Here is a 16431-nt window from a genome sequence, read left to right as displayed (position 1 = left end):
GCATTCTGGAAAATAAAGAAAACGGTTTAGAAAAATAGAATGAAAACAGAACCAATTAAGAAGATTTGGGGTATTCTGAATTATTAATGAATTAAAATTAGAGCAGTCATATAGTCACCTAAACTTAGGTACTTTTTAGAGTTTTGAAAGGGACACAGCAAATAACCATGCCAGGACAATAGGTGATATGTGAACAGTTCCAAAGTACTCTTTCCAAATCTTTTGTTTCAGATTGTTATCACTACTTATAACTGGCATATAAAGTGCTAATTAGTAGATCTAGGATTATCTCTAGCTCTTTAATTTTTTTTAAGTTCCCTACAATCACTTTTCTTAATGGGATGGCCACTGTAGTACAACAAGGAAGAAATTATTTTTCAAACTGCTATGGAAGTATTAAGAAAGGTATTGACCTCAGGGGATAGTTGATATGAAAGGATAAGTGTCAGTGGATGACAGTGTTTTTTCATCAAATTATACTCTCTTTTGATAATGAATGAAGCACATCTCAATCTTTCTCAGGTGTGGATGCATTCATTCTTTAATTTTGCATACTATAAACATTGACTGTGACCCACACCTGCTCTGTGGGCTGCTGGGAATACAATGGTGAACCAGATATAGTCACTGACCCTACAAGGCTAAGAATGCAGATGGATAGTGAGGTGGATATTAGTGAGAATAACTTTTGGGGGTATGATTCTGAAGTTATTTTTTGGAAGAAGTTCAAAAATTATTTAACAATGTTCACATAGCTGAATTAATTGTGGAGAATTACAAAGGATAATTAGGAAAAACAATGCCTATTTAAATGCACATTGTCTCTTATGCTTGCTGTTTGACTTTATTAAGAATGCATATCTTGCTTATTTTCCTAACTTCCAAGCATAAATTGGCTTGTTTTGGGAAAACACTTTGATATTCCTTAACATTTTTATATATTTTGGACTCAATTTGTAATCTTCTTAAAATTTTTTTTTTACTTATTTATTTTTTTAATTTACAGAATTCTTTATTATTGAAAATTTAATTCAGCCTAAATTTTTAACATTATGAGAAGGGTTAAATACACTTAATCTGTAGTATAATGATAAAAAATGTGAAGATAGGAAATAAAATTAATATTTTATTATCAATGTAAAGTAGAAAAACTGAATTCCAAATTATACATACTATACACAACTATGTAAACAAATAAGAAATACAGAGGAAAGACCTGTAGAAATACATTAAAATATTAATAACAGTTATCTTTGAGTGGTAAGATTTTGTCTTTTTTATTTCTGTGAATTTTTGTTTTGAAGGTCTTAAAGGTTTTAATAATCACTCATTCCACCATAAAGAATTTTTACATAAAATAATTTATCCATGCCTTTGTTACCCCCAGGAATATAGGTGTATACCATATATCTCTTTAAGTATTTTCTTTTTTTTAAAATCTTTATTGGAGTATAATTGCTTTACAATTGTGTGTTAGTTTCTGCTTTATAACAAAGTGAATCAGCTATACATATACATATGTTCCCATATCTCTTCCCTTTTGCATCTCCCTCCCTCCCACCCTCCCTATCCCACCCCTCTATGTGGTCACAAAGCACCGAGCTGATGTCCCTGTGCTATGCGGCTGCTTCCCACTAGCTATCTATTTTACGTTTGGCTTTGTCACAGCTTACCCTTCCCCCTCCCCATATCCTCAAGTCCATGCTCTAGTAGGTCTGTGTCTTTATTCCCATCTTGCCCCTAGGTTCTTCATGACCTTTTCCTTTTTTCTTAGATTCCATATACATGTGTTAGCTTACAGTATTTTTTTTTATTTTTCTGACTTACTTCATTCTGTATGACAGACTCTAGGTCTATCCACCTCACTACAAATAACTCAACTTCATTTCTTTTTATGGCTGAGTAATATTCCATTGTATATATGTGCCACATCTTCTTTATCCATTCATCCGATGCTGGACACTTAGGTTGCTTCCATCCCCTGGCTATTGTAAATAGAGCTGCAATGAACATTTTGGTACATGATTCTTTTTGAATTATAGTTTTCTCAGGGTATATGCCCAGTAGTGGGATTGCTGGGTCATATGGTAGTTCTATTTTTAGTTTTTTAAGGAACCTCCATACTGTTTTCCATAGTGGCTGTATCAATTTACATTCTCACCAATGGTGCAAGAGTGTTCCCTTTTCTACACACCCTCTCCAGCATTAATTGTTTGGAGATTTTTTGATGCTGGCCATTCTGACTGGTGTGAGATGATAACTTATTGTAGTTTTGATTTGCACTTCTCTAATGTTGATGTTGACCATTCTTTCATGTTTTTGTTGGCCATCTGTATATCTTCTTTGGAGAAATGTCTATTTAGGCATTCTACCCATTTTTGGATTGGGTTTTTTTTTTTTTTGTTATTGAGCTGCATGAGCTCCTTGTAAATTTGGGAGATTAATCCTTGGTCAGTTGCTTCATTTGCGAATATATTCTCCCATTCTGAGGGTGGTCTTTTGGTCTAGTTTATGTTTTCCTTTGTTGTGCAGAAACTTTTAAGATTCATAAAGTCCCATTTGTTTATTTTTGTTTTTATTTCCATTTCTCTAGAAGGTGGATCAAAAAGGATCTTGCTATGATTTATGTAATAGGGTGTTCTGCCTATGATTTCCTCTAAGAGTTTGATAGTTTCTGGCCTTATATTTAGGTCTTTAATCCATTTTGAGCTTATTTTTTTTGTATGGTGTTAGGGAGTGATCTAATCTCATATTTTTAGATGTACCTGTCAAGTTTTCCCAGCACCACTTATCGAAGAGGCTGTCTTTTCTCCACTGTATATTCTTGCCGCCTTTTTCAAAGATAAGGTGACCATATGTGTGTGGGTTTATCTCTGGGCTTTCTATCTTGTTCCATTGATCTATATTTCTGTATTTGTGCCAGTACCATACTGTCTTGATTACTGTAGTTTTGTAGTATAGTCTGACGTCTGGGAGCCTGATTCCTCCAGCTCCATTTTTCGTTCTCAAGATTGCTTTGGCTATTCAGGGTCTTTTGTGTTTCCATATAAATTGTGAATTTTTTTGTTCTAGTTCTGTGAAAAATGCCAGTGATAATTTGATAGGGATTGCATTGACTCTTTAGATTGCTTTCAGTAGTAGAGTCATTTTCACAATGTTGATTCTTCCAATCCAAGAACATGGTATATCTCTCCATCTATTTGTATCATATTTAATTGCTTTCATCAGTGTCTTATAATTTTCTGCATAAAGGTGTTTTGTCTCCTTAGGTAGGTATATTCCTAGATATTTTATTGCTTTTGTTGCAGTGGTAAATGGGAGTGTTTTCTTAATTTCACTTTCAGATTTTTTATCAGTAGTGTATAGGAATGCCAGAGATTTCTGTGCATTAATATTGTATCCTGCTACTTTACCAAATTCATTGATTAGCTCTAGTAGTTTTTTGGTAGCATCTTTGGGATTCTCTATGTATAGTATCATGTCATCTGCAAAGAGTGACAGCTTAACTTCTTCTTTTCCGATCTGGATTCCTTTTATTTATTTTTCTTTTCTGACTGCTGTGGCTAAGAATTCCAAAATTATGTTGAATAATAGTGGTGAGAGTGGGCAACCTTGTCTTTTTCCTCATCTTAGTGGAAATGGTGATCTTTTCACCATTGAGGGCGATGTTGGCTGTGGGTTTGTCATATATGGCCTTTATCATGTTGAGGAAAGTTCCCTGTATGACTACTTTCTGCAGGGTTTTTATCATAAATGGGTGTTGAATTTTGTTGAAAGCTTTCTCTGCATGTATTGAGATGATCATATGGTTTTTCCCCTTCAATTTGTTAAAATTGTGTATCACAATGATTGATTTGCGTATATTGAAGAATCCTTGCATTCCTGGAATAAACCCCACTTGATCATGTTGTATGATCCTTCTAATGTGCTGTTGGATTCTGTTTGCTAGTATTTTGTTTGAGGATCCTTACAACTATGTTCATCAGTGATATTAGCCTTTAGTTTTCTTTCTTTGTGACATCTTTTTCTGGTTTTGGTGTCAGGGTTTTGGTAGCTTTGTAGAATGAGATTGGGAGTGATCCTCCCTCTGCTATATTTTGGAAGAGTTTGAGAAGGATAGGTGTTAGCTCTTCTCTAAATGTTTGATAGAATTTGCCTGTGAAGCCACCTGGTCCTGGACTTTTGTTTGAAGATTTTTAAACACAGTCTCAATTTCAGTGCTTGTGATTGGTCTGTTCATATTTTCTATTTCTTCTTGGTTCAAACTTGGCAGGTTGTGCATTTCTAAAAATCTTTTCATTTCTTCCAGGTTGTCAATTTTATTGGCATAGAGTTGCTTGTAGTAATCTCTGATAATCTTTTTTATTTCTGCAGTGTCAGTTGTTACTCCTCCTATTTCATTTCTAATTCTATTGATTTGAGTCTTCTCCCTTTTTTTCTTGATGAGTCTGGCTAATGGGTTATCAATTTTGTTTATCTTCTCAAAGAACTAGCTTTTAATTTTATTGGTCTTTGCTATCGTTTCCTTCATTTCTTTTCCATTTATTTCTGATCTGATCTTTATGATTTCTTTCCTTCTGCTAACTATGGGGATTTTTGTTCTTCTTTCTCTAATTGCTTTAGGTAAAAGGTTAGGTTGTTTAGTTGAGATGTTTTCTGTTTCTTAAGGTAGGATTGTATTGCTATAAACTTCCCTCTTAGAACTGCTATTGCTGCATCCCATAGGTTTTGGGTCGTCGTGTCTCCATTGTCATTTGTTTCTAGGTATTTTTTGATTTCTTCTTTGATTTCTTCAGTGATCTCTTCGTTATTAAGTAGTGTATTGCTTACCCTCCATGTGTGTGTATTTTTTACAGATCTTTTCCTGTAATTGATATCTAGTCTCATAGCATTGTGGCCGGAAAAGACACTTGATGCAATTTCGATTTTCTTAAATTTACCAATGCTTGATTTGTGACACAAGGTATGATCTATCCCTGAGAATGTTCCATGAGCACTTGAGATAAATGTGTATTCTGTAGTTTATGGATGGAATGTCCTATAAATATCAATTAAGTCCATCTTGTTTAATGTATCATTTAAAGCTTGTGTTTCCTTATTTATTTTCATTTTGGACGATCTGTCCATTGGTGAAAGTGGGGTGTTAAAGTCCCTTACTATGAATGTGTTACTGTCTATTTCCCCTTTTATGGTTGTTAGTATTTGCCTTATGTATTGAGCTGTTCCTATGTTGGGTGCATAAATATTTACAATTGTTATATGTTCTTGAATTGATCCCTTGATCATTAAGTAGTGTCCTTCTTTGTCTCTTGTAATAGTCTTTATTTTAAAGTTTATTTTGCCTGATATGAGAATTGCTACTCCAGCTTTCTTTTGATTTCCATATGCATGGAATATCTTTTTCCATCCCAGCACTTTCAGTCAGTATGTGTCCCTAGGTCTGAAGTAGACAGCTTATATATGGGTCTTGTTTTTACATCCATTCACCCAGTCTGTGTCTTTTGGTGGGAGCATTTAATCCATTTACCTTTAGTGTAATTTCGATATGTATGTTCCTATTCCCATTTTCTTAATTGTTTTGAGTTTGTTATTGTAGGTCTTTTCCTTCTCTTGTGTTTCTTGCCTAGAGAATTTCCTTTAGCATTTGTAGTAAAGCTCGTTTGGTGGTGCTGAAGTCTCTCAGCTTTTGCTTGTCTGTAAATGTTGTAAGTTCTCCATCAAATTTGAATGAGATCCTTGCTGGGTAGAGTAATCTTGGTTGTAGGTTTTTCTCCTTCATCACTTTAAATATGTCCTGCCAGTCCCTTCTGGCTTGCAGAGTTTCTGCTGAAAGTTCAGCTATTAATATTATGGGGATTCACTTGTGTGTTATTTTACCCTTGTTGCTTTTAATTTGTTTTCTTTGTATTTAATTTTTGACAGTTTGATTAATATGTGTCTTGGCATGTTTATCCTTGGATTTATCCTGTATGGGACTCTCTGTGCTTTCTGGACTTGATTAACTATTTCCTTTCCCATATTAGGGAATTTTTCAACTATAATCTCTTCAAATATTTTCTCAGTCCCTTTCTTTTTCTCTTCTTCTTCTGGGACCCCTATAATTCGAATGGTGGTGTGTTTAATGTTGTCCCAGAAGTCTCTGAGACTGTCCTCAGTTCTTTTCATTCTTTTTTCTTTATTGTGCTCTGTGGTAGTTATTTCCACTATTGTATCTTCCAGGTCACTTATCCATTCTTCTGCCTCAGTTATTCTGCTATTGATCCCTTCTAGGTTATTTTTAATTTCATTTACTGTGTTGTTCATTATTGCTTGTTTCCTCTTTAGTACTTCTAGGTCCTTGTTAAATGTTTCTTGCATTTTCTCTATTCTATTTCCAAGATCTTGCATCATCTTTACTATCATTATTCTGAATTCTTTTTCAGGTAGACTACCTATTTCCACTTCATTTGTTAGGTCTGGTGGGTTTTTACCTTGCTCATTCATCTGCTGTGTGTTTTTCTGTCTTCTCATTTTGCTTATCTTATTGTGTTTGGGGTCTCCGTTTTGCAGGCTGCAGGTTCATGTTTCCCATTGTTTTTGTGGTCTGTCCCCAGTGGCTAAAGTTTGGTCAGTGGGTTGTGTAGGCTTCCTGGTGGAGGGGACTAGTGTCTGTGCTCTGGTGGATGAGGCTGGATCTTGTCTTTCTGGTAGGCAGGTCCACGTCTGGTGGTGTGTTTTGGGGTGTCTGTGGCCTTATTATGATTTTAGGCAGCCTCTCTGCTAATGGATGGGGTTGTGTTCCTGTCTTGCTAGTTGTTTGTCATAGGGTGTCCAGCACTGTAGCTTGCTGGTCATTGAGTGAAGCTGGGTGCTGGCGTTGAGATGGAGATCTCTGAGAGATTTTCACCATTTGATATTTCATGGAGCTGCGAGGTCTCTTGTGGACCAGTGTCCTGAAGTTGGCTCTCCCACCTCATAGGCACAGCACTGACTCCTCGTTGGAGCACCAAGAGACTTTCATCCACATGGCTCAGAATAAAAGGGAGAAAAAGTAGAAAGAAAGAGGATAAAATAAAATAAAATAAGATAAAATAAAGTTATTAAAATAAAAAATATTTATTAAGAAAAACAATTTTTTAAAAAGGAAAAAAAAAACTAAAACAAAAAACCCCCAGATGGACGGAACCCTAGGACAAATGGTGAAAGCAAAGCTATACAGACATAATCTCACACAGACGCATACACATACACACTCACATAAAGAAGAAAAGGGGAAAAAATAATATATCTTGCTCTCAAAGTCCACCTCCTCAATTTGGGATGACTCGTTGTCTATTCAGGCATTCCACAGATGCAGGGTACATCAAGTTGATTGTGTAGATTTAATCTGCTGCTCCTGAGGCTGCTGGGAGAGATTTCCCTTTCTCTTCTTTGTTCGCACAGCTCCCAGGGTTCAGCTTTGGATTTGGCCCTGCCTCTGCATGTAGGTCGTCTGAGGGCATCTGTTCTTTGTTCGGACAGGATGGGATTACAGGAGCAGCTGATTCAGGGACTCTGGCTCACTCAGGCCGGGGGGAGCGAGGGGTATAGTGTGCAGGGCGAGCCTGCAGCAGCAGAGGCTGGCATGACGTTGCACCAGCCTGCGGCGTGCCATGCGTTCTCCCAGAGAAGTTGTCCCTGGATCACGAGACCCTGGCAGTGGCGGGCTGCACAGGCTCTCGGGAGGGGAGGTGGGTAGAGTGACCTGTGCTCACACACGGGCTTCTTTGTGGCGGCAGCAGCAGCCTTAGCATCTCATGCCTGTCTCTGGGGTCCGCGTTGTTAGCCACGGCTTGCGCCATCTCTGGAGCTCCTTTAAGCAGAGCTCTTAATCCCCTCTCCTCACGCACCAGGAAACAAAGAGGGAAGAAAAAGTCTCTTGTCTCTTCGGCAGCTCCTGAGTTTTCCCGGACTTCCTCCTGGCTAGCCATGGTGCACTAACCCCTTCAGGCTGTGTTCACACTGCCAGTTCTCTCCCTGCAATACGACAGAAGCCGAAGCCCAAGCCTCACCTCCCAGCATCCCCCCCCCCCACCACCCTTGGCCTCGGCGGGTGAGCAGACAAGCCTCTCGGGCTGGTGAGTGCTGGTCGGCACCATTTCTCTGTGCGGGAACCTGTCCACTTTGCCCTCCGCACCCCTGTTGCTGTGCTCTCCTCCGCGGCTCTGAAGCTTCCCCCCCTCCTCCACCCGCAGTCTCCGCCCACGAAGGGGCTTCCTAGTGTGTGGAAACCTTTCCTCCTTCACGGCTCCCTCCCACTGGTGCAGGTTCTGTTCCTATTCTTTTGTCTCTGTTTATTCTTTTTTATTTTGCCCTACCCAGGTACGTGGGGAGTTTCTTGCCTTTTGGGAGGTCTGAGGTCTTCTGCCAGCGTTCAGTAGGTGTTCTGTAGGAGTCCTTCCACATATAGATGTATTTCTGATGTATCTGTCGGGAGGAAGGTGATCTCCGCATCTTACTCTAATGCCATCTTCCTGGCCCCCTCCTCTGAGTTTGTAATCTTGATCTTGCTTTTGAAATATTTAAAATATAAATCTTAGAATCTCTTTTTAAAAAGCAATTTGAGTTTTATTTATCTGAGATTAGAATGCACAGTCACTTAAATGAATTTTGGTAATAAATATTTCAAAATTAGGTGGCTTGAGAGTTATTAAAGGCAAAAATTGAGTTCTAGAATAAATCTGTTGTGAGATTAAAGACAATTGTAATATTTTGGCTTTGTATGTTTGGTGAGAATGCATTTTTTTTGTGTTCTTTTACCTTGCTCACTTTTGTACAAAAATAGAAACATATTGAGGTTTTATTCCTTCAACACACACTTATGGAAAATAATTCCTCCCTTTAGCTTGTGTTCCATGAGATAAGCGAGACATGCAAAGAAATAACTTGTGTACAGCATTTTACCAGCAAGTATAATGGTTAAATGGGGGGAACTCTATTGTCTTTAAGTCCCAGGTTAGAGTATTAATCTGCCAACCCATGTAACCTTGATAATTTATTTAACCTCCTCTCACTTCATTTATCTCTAAAATGTGTGTTTTACTGGTAAATACTCCATGAGGTGTTTAGGAGAATTAAATGATTCATAAAAGTGTTTAGCCCAATACCTGGTACTCTAAAGTGCTCAGAGGATGCTAGGGATTACGATATCATCAGTGTACACAGTTAGATTTCACAGGAGGGAGTGGTTAACTGTACTGGAAAGGTGACTTTAAGAAATAGTTCATAAAAGGAGGACACAACGTTTAATGTCCTGAATCTAATAGAGATCGTCACTGTTTTTAGGAACTAATATTCATGAAACTGCTTGATGATGTTATTAAACATTCTTTTAGGTGATTCTGAAACATGAAACTGTCCAGTAAACCATCTCTGATTTGCTTTTCTGTAGGTGATTACAGCACTCTTCCTGCAGTAACCTCTGTCTAGGTGCGCTATATTCCTAAGGTACCAGTGCTTCCTCATGAATGAGTAGCTAAGAACACAGCCCTTGACCTTCCTTAGAGGAAGACTTACAAACAGGGAGAAAGAGGGGCAAAGAGATGGAGACACCTTACTGATGGCAAGGGAGAAAGTTTATAGAGTGTGCAGGATGTTGGCCTGTTTGACCTCAGATCCATTCCCTGCATTTCCCTGTTTTGATCTGACCACTGCAAACTGCATTTCTCAGGCTTCCTTGTATTGTTTTCCAGCTGGGCTTTCCATTGGGAAGCACTGGTGAAGATCAATATCAACATGCAATGGTTTTAAGAGTCTTAATTTATCACTATCACAGTTGATGGAATGTACAATTTGACTAGTATTATTTATAGTATATAGATACTTTCAAAGCAATTAGGGAAGCAAGTTGATGCTATTTGTAGTATCCTAGTAGCTGGAATATAACTAAGACTGCTTTCACATAGCTGAATGCCTTGGACAAGTTATTTCACAGCACTCTTCTCCTTTCCCTCTTTTATAAAATGAGGGGCAAGAGGATATCTTGTTGCTTTGTATTCCCTTAGTGCTTAGCACAGTGCTTCAGAAAGAGTAGGGTATCAATATTTTCGTTAAAGAGATGTCAGAACCATTCATCTGTACATGTGCTGGCCTTTTACTTTCTTTCTTTTATCTGTTTCTTTCTTCATAAGACAGGAAAGAAGAAGTAATGTAGGAGTGAATATGAACTGATTGTGTAGCAGGGAAGAAAAACTCAACCTATTTGCTGGTTTTCTTATTTTTATGTCATTCAAATGCATGTCATTACTACTTTTCTTATAACAGCTGCAGTAGCCCATGGATAATTCATCCTTGGTGGTAACTTTATCTATTCCATTTACTCTTCCAGTGTCTAGACCCCCAAATGCTTATTTTTACTTTTGCCTCTCCCATCCCTGTCTCATGCTCTACTCACACCAGTTTCCTTTTTTTGCCTTTAAACACTCCATATGATTTCATTTTTCTTTGATTTTGCCTAGGCAGGTCCCTCATCTTCCTCAGATGCCATCTCCTTCATGATCTTTCTCAAATGTTCCATCACAAGAATTAGTTGATTTTTGTTTGTATCTTTTTAAGAACTCATCACACTGAATTGCAATGTGTGATGCTCTAGATCTGTGAGCATCTTGAGAGCACGGACCATTTTTACTAATCTTTTTTTCTTCAATACCTGGCACTTTAAAAAATATTCAATAAATGAATATTGAATTACTAGTTCATTCTGTCTTGTCTTGTATTTAATAACTTATATTTCTACCTCATTTACTAGATTGTGAGCTCTTTGAGGAAAGGATACCAGGAAAACTGACACTTTCACTTAATTCTGTTCTGGATTCTGGATTTTCACTACACCCCTGGTAATATATTACTTGGCAGTATTAGGAGTTCAGCAAACTTTGATTGAATATAGAAAAACTGGGGAACTTAATCCTGGAAGAAAGTTAAGAAAATAGTCCAGTGTGAAATAATATAACATATTTATATATAGGTTTCTGTCCCCAGTTCCTGGCACAGAGCTCCTAAAAATCCTTGTAATTTCCTATGTGATAAGGTCACTAGGAGCATGTTTTGCTCTTAATGTTTGGTCTTTGACTCTGGTTCCTGACACAGAGTTTCTTAACCCCTTGGAATTTTCTGAGTGATAGGAATGTCTTTTGTTCTAATGAGGTGATGGTTGGTAGGCTCTTGCATGGGGGCTGGTCATCAGAAATATCAAGCCATGATTGGAAGCTTGGAACTTTCAGTCCCACTACCCATCTTCAAGGAAGGGGAGAATGGCTGAAGACTGAGTTAATGACCAATCATGCCTACACGATGAAACCAAAGTATGCAATTTGTGGAACTTCCAGGTTGGTGAATACATCCAAGTGCTGGGAGGATGATGTATCCCAATTCCATGGATACAGCTTCTCCCATGTTCAGGACAATTCTGGACTTTGTCCTATGTATCTCTTCACCTGGCTGTTCATCCATATCCTTTATAATATCCTTTATTATATAATAAACCAGTAAGTGTAAGTAATTATTTCCACAATTTCTTTGAGCTATTCTGGCAAATGATCAAGCTTGAGGAGGGGGTCATGGGAACCCTGATTTAGAGGTGGTCATTCAGAAGTGCAGGTGACAACCTGGGGCTTGGGCTTGGCATCTGAAATGGGAGGAGACTTGGGTGACTGAGCCTTCTTATACTAACTCCAGGTAGATAGTGTCAGAACTGAATTGTAGAACAATTCAGCTATTGTTGTAGGACACACATCTATTGTTGGAAAATTTGTTGATGTGGGGGGAAAAACCCACACATTTGGTGTCAGGAGTACTGTGAATGTGACAGTCAAAGTAAAACAGGGAGTTTTTTTCTAAGACATCAGTACATTGTTCAGCCCTTGGAGATCAAAACTATTTTCAAGCAGATGCTTCAGAAAGACAATAAGTCACAGAACTATACTGGCCAATGATGGTTTCCACTTTATAAACAGAATAATCTAGAGATATACAGAATAAAATGAGGGCTGCTATTTCTATCATTTTAAGACCAGATAACATTGTGACACTTACTTTTAGGTTATTAATCATTTTAGCACCACTTAGACACGTATATATAACATAATTCTCAATTATGGAGCTTAAGGAAAAGCTTGCAGAAGCATCCATATATGTGTACAACTTTATCCTTATGGGGACAATATATATATATATATATATATATATATATATATGTACAACTTTATCCTTATGGGGAATTGTATCAGTTGAGATTCTTGAAGAAAACAGGTTGCACATTTGATCTGGGCAATTTAAGCAGAGTTTAACAAAGCGAGTGCTTACAAACTTGTGACCAGAGTTAAAGAAACCAACAAGCGAGAGTGCAGGACCCTAGACCTAGCAACTGAGGGAGCTGTTACCAAGGAGATGAAGTGGTTACAGAATGTGGACAGAGAGCTGTATGGGAAACACCTGTTGAAAGGAATAATGCGCTTTGGTGGAGCCTTAGCTAACTCATGCTATGTAGCAGGCAGTGAGCCAAGAAGGAGATATCTTGGTTTCACTCTCCTTTTGCTCTCTGATCTGCCAGCACCTCCCATTGGGAGCCAAAAGACATGAAGTCTATAGATTCCCAGGCATCCCAGGAACATAGAGACAAAAGAGCAGAGGGCAAATATGAGATAACTAGTGTTGGTTCTGATTCTGGGGACTAGATCCTAGAAGAGAGCTGTTAGCTATATATTTTCCTTTGTTCCCAGAATAAGGACAAGTGTTTGAGTGGGAACATAAGAAAGCTTTTTCCTTGGATGACTCAGGTACTAATAATCACAGGATTCTCACAGATCCTAGTCTCTTGATGAGTCATAACTAGATGTGAAGTTAATCCCCCAAATTTTAAAGGAGACCCTAGTCATTATAGAAATGCACTCACAGTCTTCAAAATATCAACTGTCACCAATTAATTAGAGTTAGCTCATATAATGCAGCTCATTTTCGGCTTCTGATTTATAATTTCAGTGAGCAATCAGAAAAGGACTAGAGTAATCAGGAGTTGGAACTAGAGGTAGACCTTGAAGACTGCCTCTACCCTTGTGGTTCAGAAGCGTGTGTGCTAGCTTTTCCACATAGTTTTCCAATGCCACTAACTGTTTTGTATGAGGGTTTGGAGAATTAGACTAGTTACATCACACCTTTGCTTTATCTTTTTAACTCCGACTCTGTAGCTTATTCTGAGAGAATTTATTTTCTATCCCTTTAATCATCTTCCCTGCTCTTCTTTGGACCATTTCCAATTTCTCCACATTCTTTCAAATATAGCTTAACTATTACAAAGGGCTATTCTGTAAAATCGTCACTTAAAGGAAGATTGTTAAAGCATTTAAAAGTTTAAAAATGGCTACATAAATGTTAAAAAATGAAACGTTCCTGTCTAATAGTGCTGATAGTGGAACTGTAGTAAATTAAATTACATCAGGTCAGAGCAAAAACCTTGAATGAGAGTCAAGCACATCAGGACCCAAGAAAGAAATGCTTTGTTAAGTGAAAGTGATTGCAAAGAGCCAAAAATAAAACTGAAGAGAGAACTTTTCCTTGTACCAATCACTAAAAATTCTCTTTTAAGATAAGGATCTAACTCTTTGGTTCAGAAAGTTGAGACACTAAAATGAACACAAATCTCAAAGGAGCCCAGATCCAGATACTTTGTTTTACTAGGAAAAAATAAAAAATAAAGGGAAAAGTCACAAGATTCTACATGGAATAGGTTTGTTACTGTTTTATTGGAAGAAGGGAAGCTAACAAGTTTTCCAAATATTTTATATTGCAAGCAGTGTCCTAGCTGCTTTACATACTTTATTCCATTTTAAAAATCAGTGATAAGAGGTAAGTATTTTTATCCCATTTTAATTGATTAAGATACTGACTTAGATATGATTCTAACTTGGCTTAATCCTAAAGCCTGTTTTCTACTGTGTGATGCTATAGGTAATTTTCTAGTAAAAAATTAATGTGCCAGGGAAGTTCTATATTTTAATGTATAGAAAGTTTTTGTTTGTTTTGTAGGCCAAATTTTTGACAATCCATTTGTGACTTTGTCAGTTTACAATGCTCAATATTACTAAAGAAAATAATCTTCAAAAATCATTACTTATCTGTTGAGTCAATGGCATTAAATACATATCTGCAGAGAAATAGAGAAGTTGCTTTTTAATGATAAAGACTTGAGGAATTTCTGATGCATAATGAATGGGAAGATATGATAGAGGATATAAAAATTCTAATTTTCCATAAGCAAGTTGATAAAATTTAGTTAATAGTGGACATACACATTAGGTAAATCTTATCCCAATTTTATCCTCAAACGTAATTAAGTCTGCTTGTAATATTTCCAACACAGGTAGCCTGACATAAACAGCATCTCATTCCTGGGTTTGGACAAACAGCTCTCTGCCTCACTTGTTTGGAAGTTATTCTTCCCAAATTTATTTATCCCTTGGCAAATTCTGAAGTAAACCAAGATCTTTACCTTCTTCCCAAGCAAAGCTTTGAAACACTTAGAACACTAACTTAGATCACTGCTCTCCCAATATATATGCCTTAAATATGTCCAATATATATTTTCAGTCCTTTTGTTTGATCCTGTTCCCCTTTCTACCTCATAAATTAGACGTTATTACCATTTTTAGATGGTCACATAAGTTTGGATTTACCCATGTACTTATCAAATCTTTGCACTGTCTTGTATTCAAGATGTCATATTTAGAATTATTTTCTTTCTGCATGAATACCCTTTAGAATTTCTTGTAGTGAGGTCTGTTTTTAATAAATTAATTTAGTTTTGTTTGTGTGAAAACGTCTTCATTTCTCCATTATAAAAAATTAGTTTAGTGTGGCATAGAATTCCAGCTGGAATTCTCTTAGTATTTTATCTTAGCACTTTGAAGATTTTTTTTTCACTAACTACCAGCTTCTATTGCTAACTTTGAAAAGTCAGGATAACTTAAGTAGAGCCACTGTGGTGGATGTTGGACCTGGGCTGGTGGGATACCAGGAGGCAGGCTGTCAGTTTCCTATGCCTAAAGGGCACCAGGAGAAACATCTGCAATGTACTTTCCTTGGAATTTCATAGCCTTATGGGTTTAGAGGACTCCATTCACCTGTGCACCTTCTCTTTCACTCAATCAAGGGCACACCCATTGTTCAATATCCTTTCACTGAGACCCTGTAATGTTAGCTCCCTGGTTCTCTTCCAGCCCAAGGCAGAGAAAATCCCATCCCAGGCCTTTCTGTAGGAATACCAGAGAGCCTGAGGCTCTATTGCATTCTCCACGTCCAACCTACCTACTGGCACCAGACACTCAGGAGAGTTTAAAGGTTCAGAACGGCTGTTTACAATTCAACCTGCCAGTATTCTAAAATCCGAGAATCCAGTACTGTTTAGAAGAATTGGAGAAAAACTTCAGGAAGGCCTTATGATTTGTGGAACTTCTTGTCAACAGATAGATGTTAATTCAGATCAAATATCAAATTCCTTCAGAGTGCTATTTCAGTGAGCATGTCCCTCATTTCAAAATGGAATGCATGGTTGTTGTTTTGTGTTGTGTGTGTGTGAGACTTTATTCTACAGAAGGATATTTTATGTTTCTGAGGTTTTATTGTACTTGCATATAAAACCTTTCAATGTTTTTCTTTAAGATAATGTAAAAATTCTATTAATATCTGTAAAATATTTGCTCGGGGCAGTGTAAAAAATGAGCTTTATGGTCATTCAGAACCAGCTCTTTATGTTGAATCTCTTTTATCAGTTGAGTGACATTAGGCAAATCTCATTTACTACATATCCTTATTTGTAAAATGGAAATAACAATAAACTACCTTTTGTGAGGATTAAAAGAACAGACTTCCGGTTTATAGTTCTGCTTGTAAGGAGCTTGGAAGTCACCATTTTGTCCTAACAACAAATGAAAAGGCTGACTGACTAAAAAATCAAAACTCTTCTTTTATCTATTAGAGAGGTGAGGATACAGGGCTAACCATGGCCCTCAAGATTGGAGACACAGATAAGAGAATACAGGGGATCCCAGCTCACCTGAGCAGAAACTTCCAAAGAACTAGTACAGGGATAGGAAAACCAGAACTGTAATTGACAAATTGCTGAAGGCTTAGTGTTGAGAAGTCTGAGAGTTAAAAACTCCAAGGAGATGCAGTATGAGGGACACCCCTATATTTTTGTGAGAAAATCAGGTTTTCATAGTAAATATCAGAGAAAAATCCCCTCATGCTTCTAGCAGAGGGAGGGAAAAAGGAACCATTTTGAAATGAAATATGCCAGACCACTATTTTCTTCTTAACAAGGCCTACCCTTAGGAGAATTTAGTTACCTAGAGCTTAATCTGCTGGGGTATTACCAGAGCCTAACTGACCTGGGACAAGGGAAATACCCAAGTCCAGCCC

Source organism: Phocoena sinus, chromosome 8 (assembly GCF_008692025.1).
Source record: "Phocoena sinus isolate mPhoSin1 chromosome 8, mPhoSin1.pri, whole genome shotgun sequence".
In the NCBI taxonomy this organism is placed as follows: domain Eukaryota; kingdom Metazoa; phylum Chordata; class Mammalia; order Artiodactyla; family Phocoenidae; genus Phocoena; species Phocoena sinus.
Note: the sequence above shows the minus strand (reverse complement) of the source record.